The 10,000-nt window shown below is 49.5% G+C and overlaps 1 long non-coding RNA gene across 2 annotated transcripts in view; it reads right to left on the bottom strand.

The window, feature by feature from the left end:
* The window catches only part of LOC135094793 (uncharacterized), a 113,818-nt gene extending 104,177 nt beyond the window's left edge, over positions 1–9,641 (bottom strand). For both annotated transcript variants that reach the window (XR_010263984.1, XR_010263983.1), the window contains exon 1: positions 9,372–9,641. This is a non-coding gene — a long non-coding RNA (uncharacterized LOC135094793). The remainder of the gene's footprint in view (positions 1–9,371) is intronic.
* Positions 9,642–10,000: the final 359 nt, after the last annotated feature.

The following is a 10,000-nucleotide window of genomic DNA, read 5'->3' on the forward strand; positions in this document are numbered from 1 at the left end:
ATAAAAATGATTTATATCTTTTCCTGCTTTTGTTTTCCTCTTTATCATCTCCATGGTAATAATAATAATAATAATCATTCTTTTCTCTCTTTATACTTTTATCAACGCCATAATGATAATAATCCTTTCTTCTTCTCTCGTTTATACTTTTTATCAACTCCACAACAATAATATTTTTTTTCACATTTGTCTATATTTTTTTTACCACAATCAAGTCAGTCTCAATGCCTAAAACAAAAGCAGGATACAGTTTTCAATCGTTTGTAAAATTGTTCTCTTCTTTTTTCTCTTCATCTATACTTTCATGTAAACAAATGAGGGATGTTTATGAAGCATTATTCTATCGTTTATGAAAATTCCTCCCTTTTTCTTTTCCATTACCTCTGTACTTCCCCCAAAACAAAAGAGGCATGTTTATGTACTCTTCCATCGCTTATAAAAGTTGTTTTTTTTATTATGTCATCTATAACTTTTAACGACACTTTTCACATTTACGATAAAAAACAAAACAATACAATTTTTTTTTTACTTTCTCTTCCACATTCACTAAAAATTTCCATTCATTTGGAAGTTTAGGACCTACTACTACTACTACTACTACTACTACTACTACTACTACTACTACTACTACTACTACTACTACTAATAATAATAATAATAATAATAATAATAATAATAATAATAATGATACAGAGGAGTTTTGAGATAAGAAGCGGAGGAGGAGGAGGAGGAGGAGGAGGAGATTATAATAAGAGAAACAAGTGAGGACAGAAGTGAAAAAAAAGAAAAATGAAACAGGTTGAAATATATTAGAAAAAGAAACGAAGGAAGGAAGAAGGAAGGAAGGAAGGAAGGAAGAAAAGTGTGTGATAATAAATTACTAGAGCAGAGAATTAGAAAGATTAACGAGAGATTAGAGAGAGAGAGAGAGAGAGAGAGAGAGAGAGAGAGAGAGAGAGAGAGAGAGAGAGAGAGAGAGAGAGAGAGAGAGAGAGAGAGAGAGAGAGAGAGAAAATAAAAAAAGAACAAGAAGGAAGGAAGGAAGGAAGGAAGGAAGGAAGGAAGGAAGGAAGGAAGGAAGGAAGGAAGGAAGGAGAGAAGAAAGATGTTGAGGAGGAAAGGAAGAAAGAGTAAGAATCTAGGAGAGAAGAAGTAGTAGTAGTAGTAGTAAGAAGAGGAGGATAAGGAGGAGGAGGAGGAGGAGGAGGAGGAGGAGGAGGAGGAGGAGGAGGAGGAGGAGGAGGAGAAGGAGGAGGAGGAGGAGGAGGAGGAGGAGGAGGAGGAGGAGGAGGAGGAGGAGGAGGAGGAGGGTGGAAGTGTGGAAGAGAATTAAGAGGAGGAGGAGGATAATAATGTAAAGTATAATGAAGAGGAAAGGTTGAAGGAAAGCACAGAAGAGAAAGAGAGGAGGAGGAGGAGGAGGAGGAGGAGGAGGAGGAGGAGGAGGAGGAGGAGGAGGAGGAGGAGGAGGAGAAGGAGAAGGAGAAGAAGAAGAAGAAGAAGAAGAAGAAGAAGAAGAAGAAGAAGAAGAAGAAGAAAAGCAACAACAAAAAATAACAAAGCAAAAACAAGAAACAAGACAAGCAGGAAGGAAGGAAGGAAGGAAGGAAGTGTTCGACTCTTGACCAGCAGGGGCACAGGAAACGCAGGTAACAGTGCAGGTGTTTACTCACAGAAGGTGTGAACAGAAGGCTGGAGGTAGGTGATCTCCCGGCGCCAGGCCGCGCACTTCAACTTAACACTTATGACTGAAGCCTAGCTCGTTCACTCATACACGTGTTCATGCCTCACACAAGTCTCGCTCATTCACTCGTTCACACAACTAGCTAACAACCACACACCTCCCCCGAGACATAAGGAAGATTCCTTATCTTTGTTATGGCTACCGTAACACATGAAACAAAGTTACAATGATTGAAGTACAGAAAACACGGTACATATACACAAAACAAACACAGCGTACAATGAACACGTACGACTAATCGTAGGTGCTACGGTGCCACCGCACCTGCAGTCGTCTCGGCTCCCTACGCTGTCGGCTGCTTCGACGCTCTGGTTGCTCTCGGCCACGGTGTACCCCGTTACCCTGATGCTCCGGGCTGCCGGGATGGTGGTGTTCCTCGTGACCCTGATGCTGAAGCGCTGCACCGCCATGAGCGGTGTGCTGCTCGACAGGAAGGGGAGCAAGAGGTCTGTGTGGGCGTAGGTGTCTTCTATTACGCCACATCACGCGACCGCTGCCCATCTTGATGAGGTAGTCTCTCCTTCGCCCAACAGCCACGATGACACCCAGGCGATCCCAGAGGCCTGTCGTGTGATCTTGAACGTCGACGTGGCCACCGAGGTGCAGGAGAGGAAGAGTACGGGCGGACGCGTCGTGGCGAAGTTTCGCTTTCTTCCTCAGTCGCTCTGCCTTGGCGTCGCACTCATCAGCAGCGCGCTGCCACTGCTGAGCGTATGAGCGATGATGAGCCGGGACACAGGACCTCATAGGATGACCGAAGAGGACTTGTGCTGGTGATCGCCCTTCCGCCCTCGGAGTGTTGCGCAGTTCCAGCAACCCGCGAGCGAACGCATCCTCGTCCAGGTGTCCCTGCTGTGTGGTCGTGAGGATCAGCTTCTTCACGGACTTGACCGCTGCCTCGGCGTGACCATTGGAGCGTGGATAATGAGGTGAAGATACACGATGCTCCACCCCCATCGAGCCAGGAAGCGCCGTACCGATGAAGAAGTGAACTGCGGTCCACCGTCAGTCCTCAGGAGAACAGGCACGCCCGTGTCGGCGAACACACCCCGAAGGACACGAACGAGCTGATCAGCCGCGATGCTGGACGTGAGCATGCAGACACGTGAGGCCACCCAGACAAGCGATCTACATACACGAGGTATGTACGGCCTGCTGCGTGGAAGTAGTCTGCAGAAACTGACTCAAACACCCTGCTGGGTGTGTCCGTGTCCTGCCAGAGAGGTTCGTTGGCTTGGCTTGGTAGGAGTGGACGGCATAGTGAGCATCCAGAAACGACGTTCTCAACGTCTCTGTCCATACCAGGCCAGTACACCGTTTGTCGGGCCCGTCGCTTGGTGCGCTCCATCCCCTGATGACTGTCATGGAGTCGCTCTAGTGTTTCTCGGCGGAGGCTGTGAGGAATAAGAAGCCTCGGCCCGTAAACCACCAGGTCGTCGTCTACGGCCAGCAGACTGCGCACCGGCCAGTACGTACGCAAGCGGTGATCGAGGTCGTGGCAATGATCAGGAAGCCCTCGATGATGACGTTCTTGAGCAAGCAGTACTCCCCGTCTCTTGCTGCTGCGGCACGTACCATTTCCACAGTCTGATCCTGGAGTGGTGCTAAGCGGACGCCGTCCTCATTGGTGGCAGATAACGCTGAGATGACCGCTGAGTGGAGAGGGTCGAGGTCACCAGAAGTAGCAGCATCCTCTTCCTCCACTGGGTCCTGTACTGGAGCACGTGAGAGGGCGTCGGGCACACAGTGTGTCGATCCCTTTTGCCAGCTTGCTGTGAAAGAATACTGAGCAAGCTTCTCCCTCATGCGCTGCAGCCGCAGGTTCTCTATTTCTCCCAACAACTTGCTATTGAGGAGAGGTATCAGCGGGCAGTGGTCGAGCACTAGATCGAAGTGAGGAGTCCTTTCAGGTAGGTGCCACATTTCCTGACTGCCCAGACGATTGCAGCCATTTCCAACTCTATTACTGCATAGCGGCTCTCTGTGTCTGTAACAAATCTTGACCCGCATTGCACCATCTTCCACTGGTCACTGTGCTTCTGCAGGAGAACGAATCCAAATCCGTGCATCCTTGAGGCGTCAGTCTGTAGCATCGTTGGTAATGATGGGTCGAAGTATGCCAAGACAGGTGGGCTGACGAGACACTGTTTCACCTTCTCAAACGCCTCTTCATGGTTAGGAGACCAGCACCAACTGTTCTTCGGGCGTAAGAGATCTCTGAGGGGTTGTGCAGCTGCAGCCACAGCAGGAGAAAGCTTCCAAGCTGGTTTGTAAGACCCATGAATGATCGTAAGTCGGTGATGTGCTGTGGTCGTGGGAAGTCAGAGATTGCCTTAACTTTCTTTGAGTCTGTCGTGTAGCCTTGTCCAGAAACAGAGTAACCACAGTAATCTACCACTCTTTCCGCGAATGTAAACTTCTGTGGGTTGAGAGTGATGCCGTGCTGGTCACACCGCCGCACAATCTGAATGACATGGGCTAAGTGCGCACTGTAGGTGGAGTCATAGGCCAGGATGTCGTCCACGATCTTGATGGTGTTAGGTATGTCGCCGAGAGCTTGGTCTCCTCGACGGTTATACTCGTCTCCAGACGAGACGAGACCCATAACCGCTCGCCGAAACTTGTACCGACCCCAAGGTGTTATGAAGCAGGTTAAATCCTGGTCTTCTTCTCTAATGGGGACTTGAAAATACCCCATCTTGGCATCAAGAGTGGTGAACCAAACTGCTCCGGTCCCGATCGAGGCGATGGCGTCATGAGGTGAGCGCACTGGATACACGGGCCTCTTCACGTAACGGTTGAGTCGTGTCAGGTCAACACACAGCCTTACACCAGATGTCTTTTTTGGGACAGGCACGATGGGGTGGCACCATGCCGTAGGGTAGTCCACACTCTCGATGATTCCCTTGTTAAGCAGCTCTTCCAACTGGCTCTTAATTTCTTCACGCCAATTGTAAGGGATTGTACGAGATGCTGTTACGGCGAAGGGTCGAGCGTCGTCTGTCAACTCGATGGCCATGGATCCACCAGCCATTGCACGTAAACCTTCCTTTGCTTCGAAGACGCTGGAAAGGCCTTGATCACAGCAGCAGCGTGCCCCGCACGCTGCTGCTGTGGCGTTGGGTCGTAGGAATGAGGCCAGCTGATCACTTCTGTGGGCGTAGATAGAGGTGGCTGCGAGGCGGTCGGGTACTTGATGGAGCTGTTGCCGGTGTGCTGTTCTTCCCTGCGTAGCGGTCGGATTTGAGCCGGAAAATCTTCGGGGAGGATTCCGAGAGCGATGGAATCGTACCAGCTAAGCAGCGCCCCCTTCACCTCCTTCACCACGCTCACAACAGTCTCAGCTTCCCTGTCGCCCAGTTGCAAGTGCGACGAGAAAGTTCCTACACAGGTGAGGGGTGATTACCGGCAGCATAAAGTCCATCACCATCAGCGGGCGCCAAGCTGGAGGGCGGGATTCCAGGAGTGTTGCCGTGTCGAGGCCAATAACGGTCGTTTCGGCCCCAGAGTCAGGAGTCCACGTAATCTTGTCTCTTCCAGCGGGATGTGTGGCGGTAATGAGCACCTGGGGCGCAGGTCGTGCCGTCACCGTCTTTGTGTATACGCCTGATAAGAGCTGGTATACACTGGCACTGGCTCCCCGCCTCGGGCCTGCACCGCGATGAGGAGAGACAGTTGAGGAACTCCTCGAAGCTCCTCGTCGTTTCCTCACTGTCTGCTGACATACACTCGCAAAATGCCCTCTTTTCCCGCAGTTACGACACACTTTATCTATTGCCTGGCATCCCCTTTTGTCACTGCGACAATCTTTGCCACAACGATAACAGCCCGTGGGGCTTGAGCCCCGAAACTGCCCTTCCTGTAGTTCGAGACAGCGTTCACACCATGGCTCGAAGAGTGAGAGCCGCCCCTTAGTACTGCACTACACTGGTTAGCGCTCTCTGATGCTCTGCAAATATCTATGGCGTTTTCAAGGGTGAGTTTCTTGTTTTCCAGCATGCGTTTCAGAGCCACTTCGTCTCGTGTCCCAACGACAATTCTGTCACGCAGCTGATGGTTTATGCACTGGTCGCAAAAGTCACAGAAATTGGCGATTTCCTTAACAGCACATAAAAAGTCGTCAAAACCTTCTTGCGTTTCTTGCACGCGGGAGTAGAAGTCTCTTCTATCCATGATGATGTTGCGCTGGCTTCGCAGGTACTCACACATTGCATCGAGGATGGTTCTTAACTCCGCGTCTCTCGGTAAGCTTATCCCGTAGCGAAGTGTACGGGTCCACTCGTCGTCTAGGACAGCAGCGAGTGCCGCCCTCTGCTCAGCCAGGGAGAGACAGTCTATCCTGGCGAGGGTTACGTATCCTTCAAACTTATGGCGCCACGTGTCGAACTCACGTAAAGATGCTGACGCCGTTAAGTGAGGAATGATGGTGGCGGACGTCGGGAACCTCGCGCCCTGGGTAGACGTGCTGCGGGCTGTGGTTTCGCCTTCATTGCTCGCCGTGGTGCGACTGGGAGCTTGTGTCCCCACTCTCTCCAGCAGCTGGGTTAAACGCTCCTCGCGAGCCTGACTCTGCTCCGACTGTCGCGCTAGCAGAGCCTGACTCTGCTCCGACTGTCGCGCTAGCAGGGCAGCCAGCGCCTCCAACTGCTTCTCCATTCTGCGCCGTACCCACTGCAGCCTTGTCCTGATCCTACTCACTGCGCCATGTTCGACTCTTGACCAGCAGGGGCACAGGAAACGCAGGTAACAGTGCAGGTGTTTACTCACAGAAGGTGTGAACAGAAGGCTGGAGGTAGGTGATCTCCCGGCGCCAGGCCGCGCACTTCAACTTAACACTTATGACTGAAGCCTAGCTCGTTCACTCATACACGTGTTCATGCCTCACACAAGTCTCGCTCATTCACTCGTTCACACAACTAGCTAACAACCACACAGGAAGGAAGGAAGGAAGGAAGGAAGAAAGAAAAATGAAGCAGAGAGAGAGAAACACACACAAACACACACAAACACACACAAACACACATACACAGACACAGTGGCAGTGGCAGTGGTGGTGGTGGAGGTGGTGGTGGTGGTGGAGGTGGCGCACGTGCAGTTAATGGGCCAAGTTGGTGGTGGGAGGCAATATTATCGAGTTTTTATGTCTGCCCTCCCTGATATTGTAGCGGACACCAGGGCCAGCTGCTACCCCCTATGCTCCCCCAGACATGCTCCATACCCACCCTTAGGCACCCCCACGCTCCCCATCACATATTACACTCTGTACAACCTCCCTAATACATGCTCCCCAAGTCCCCTAGTGCTCCCTCCCACATGCTTATCACCCCCAATGGTCCTCCCCACACATGCTCCTCCCCTGTCAAGCATCCCCTTCTCCCTTTTGCTCCTCTCCCATGCTCTCTACGCTTCCCACAATGCTCCAAGCGACCTCTTATGCATTTCCCACACGCTCCCCATCTCCCTACTGTCTTGGGGGGTTAACGAGGGGAGAGAGAGAGAGAGAGAGAGAGAGAGAGAGAGAGAGAGAGAGAGAGAGAGAGAGAGAGAGAGAGAGAGAGAGAGAGAGAGAGAGAGAGAGCTGGAATACCCTGGAATGGAATAACGATGGTGAGAAAACCTGGAATGGACTGGAATGCACAACACTGGAATACACTGGAATACATAGGTTGGAATACTGAACAAGAAAGTGGAATGGATTTGACTGGAATGGCCTGGAAGAGAGAGGGAGAGGGAGGGAGGGATGGCAAACGAGAGGCTGGAATAGATTATGACAAACTGGAATGGGCTGGAATGGACTGGAGAGAGAGAGAGAGAGAGAGAGAGAGAGAGAGAGAGAGAGAGAGAGAGAGAGAGAGAGAGAGAGAGAGAGAGAGAGAGAGACACTGAAACAGACTGGAATACACACAGATTGGAATGGACTGGAATGGGCTGGAATAGATACATACAGGCTGGAATGGAACAGAAAACGTTGAGAAAAGGAGGAAAAAATGTCTGGAAATTGAAGAGAAGGTTTGAAAGAAAAGAAAAAGAAAGAAAAAGAAAGAAATGGAAAAGAAATACTACACAAACACACACACACACACACACACACACACACACACACACACACACACACACACACGTTTTAAAGTTGATGGGCCTTGTGTGTGTGTGCGTGCGTGTGTGTGTGTGTGTGTGTGTGTGTGTGTGTGTGTGTGTGTGTGTGTGTGTGTGTGTGTGTGTGTGTGTGTGTGTGTGTGTGTGTGTGTGTGTGTGTGTGTGTGTGTGTAAGTAGTAAACAATTGCATTTCATCTTACTGGAAAGGAAAAGAAAACGAAATCTCTCTCTCTCTCTCTCTCTCTCTCTCTCTCTCTCTCTCTCTCTCTCTCTCTCTCTCTCTCTCTCTCTCTCTCTCTCACTAACAATACGACTCAAAAGACGAATAGATTATAAGTTTTACACGACCACAATTCTACAGAGAACGACCTCAATTTACATAACACTCCTCCTCCTCCTCCTCCTCCTCCTTCTCCTCCTCCTCCTCCTCCTTCTTCTCCTCCTCCTCCTCCTCTTGTTCTCAATGCCCTCCTCTCCTCTATCATGTACTGTCATTGCCTTGTCTGCCTCCATTTCCTCCTCCTCTTCCTCTTCTTCCTCCTCCTCCTTCTCCTTCATCTGTTTTTCCTTCCTTGATCTCTAGTGTCCTCCATCCTCTAACTCTTAGAATCTGTAGTGGTAGTGGTAGAATAGACACACAGACAGCCTCGTTAGGCCCAGTAGGGCTGTTGCTGTCTGTTCTTTCCTTTGTATTCCTTTGTATCTTTCTGGATCGTATACCTCTCCTCCTCCTTCTCCTCCTCCTTCTTCTTCTTCTCTGTTCCCCTTCCTCTTCCTCCTTTTCACACCCCCTTGTCATTTTTCTCTTCCTTTCCTTTTTTAATTTTTTCTATTCTTCCTCGTCTTCTTTTCCTTCTTTTTTTCTACTCTTCTTCCTCTTCCTTTTCTTCTTTTCTAACTTTTCTATTCCTCCTCCTCTTCCTTTTTTCTTTTCTTGCTTTTCTACTCTTCTTCCTCTTCCTTTTCTTCTTTTCCAGCTCTTCTTCCTCTTCCTTCTCCTCTTCTTGTCTGTATCGCTCTCCTCCTCCTCCTCCTCCTCCTCTTCCTTCTTTTCCGGTCTATACTGTATTCCTCCTCCTCCTCTTCCTCTTCCTCATCCTTCTCTGGCCTCTTCCTCATCCTTCTCATCATTCTCCTCCTTCTCCTCCTCCTCCTCTTCCTCCTTACCTTTAACCTTACTCCTGAACACTCCCTCCTCCTCCTCCTCCTCCTCCTCCTCTTCCTGTTGGCAACGCTATATGAAGATTAGTAGAATATCGTTCCTTTGATCTCGAGTGTATGTATGTGTGCGTGTGTGTGTGTGTGTTAATTGGCTGACTGACCGGTTAATTGAGACTTGATTGATTGGTTTCGTCTGTCAGGTAGCGGCGTGACTGACTGACTGACTGACTGGGAGATGACTGAGTAGATGGTTGGGTGGCTAAACAAGGCCATTAACGTGCTATCACCTTAATGGCCTTACCTATTTTATTTTTGTGACCAGGTGAAATGATTCTCTCCTGTTTGTAAATTCAAGTAAAAGTTTCCTACCATATCTGACCGCCAGGGTGCTCAGCTGCTAAGAGACGGTCACCATTTTCTTCGGGGAGCGTGGAGGGGTGACTGCACTGTGGTAAAGAAAACGAGGGTTATAATTCAATTACTCCCGTGCAGTGAATGAGCATTTTACACCTTTAGTTGCTGAATGATAAATCTACACTCGTTCTATCAGACTTAATGCAAAAATCTATTATTCCTGCAGCTGAGTGATATACAGTGAAGATTATGGGGGAAACTCAAGTAAAAGTCAATTCTCAAACCTTTTTTTTTTTTTTTTTTTATGTAGGAGGGACACCAGTGAAGGGCAACAAAACTCGTGCGGGTAATAATGTTTCCTTCTGGCCGCTGGAGAAGACAGCAAACAATTAACCTCGCGTGGACCGTCATAACATACAGTCTTACGTTGTGTATAGGTGTTCTCTTGACTGACTGACTGACTGACTGTGTGGCTGACTGTGTGGCTGACTGACTGACTGACTGTGTGGCTGACTGTGTGGCTGACTGACTGACTGACTGTGTGGCTGACTGACTGACTGACTGACTGACTGACTGACTGACTGACTGACTGTGTGGCTGACTGACTGTGTGACTGACTGACTGACTGACTGACTGACTGACTG

Source organism: Scylla paramamosain, chromosome 46 (genome assembly GCF_035594125.1).
Source record: "Scylla paramamosain isolate STU-SP2022 chromosome 46, ASM3559412v1, whole genome shotgun sequence".
Classification (NCBI taxonomy): Eukaryota; Metazoa; Arthropoda; class Malacostraca; order Decapoda; family Portunidae; genus Scylla; species Scylla paramamosain.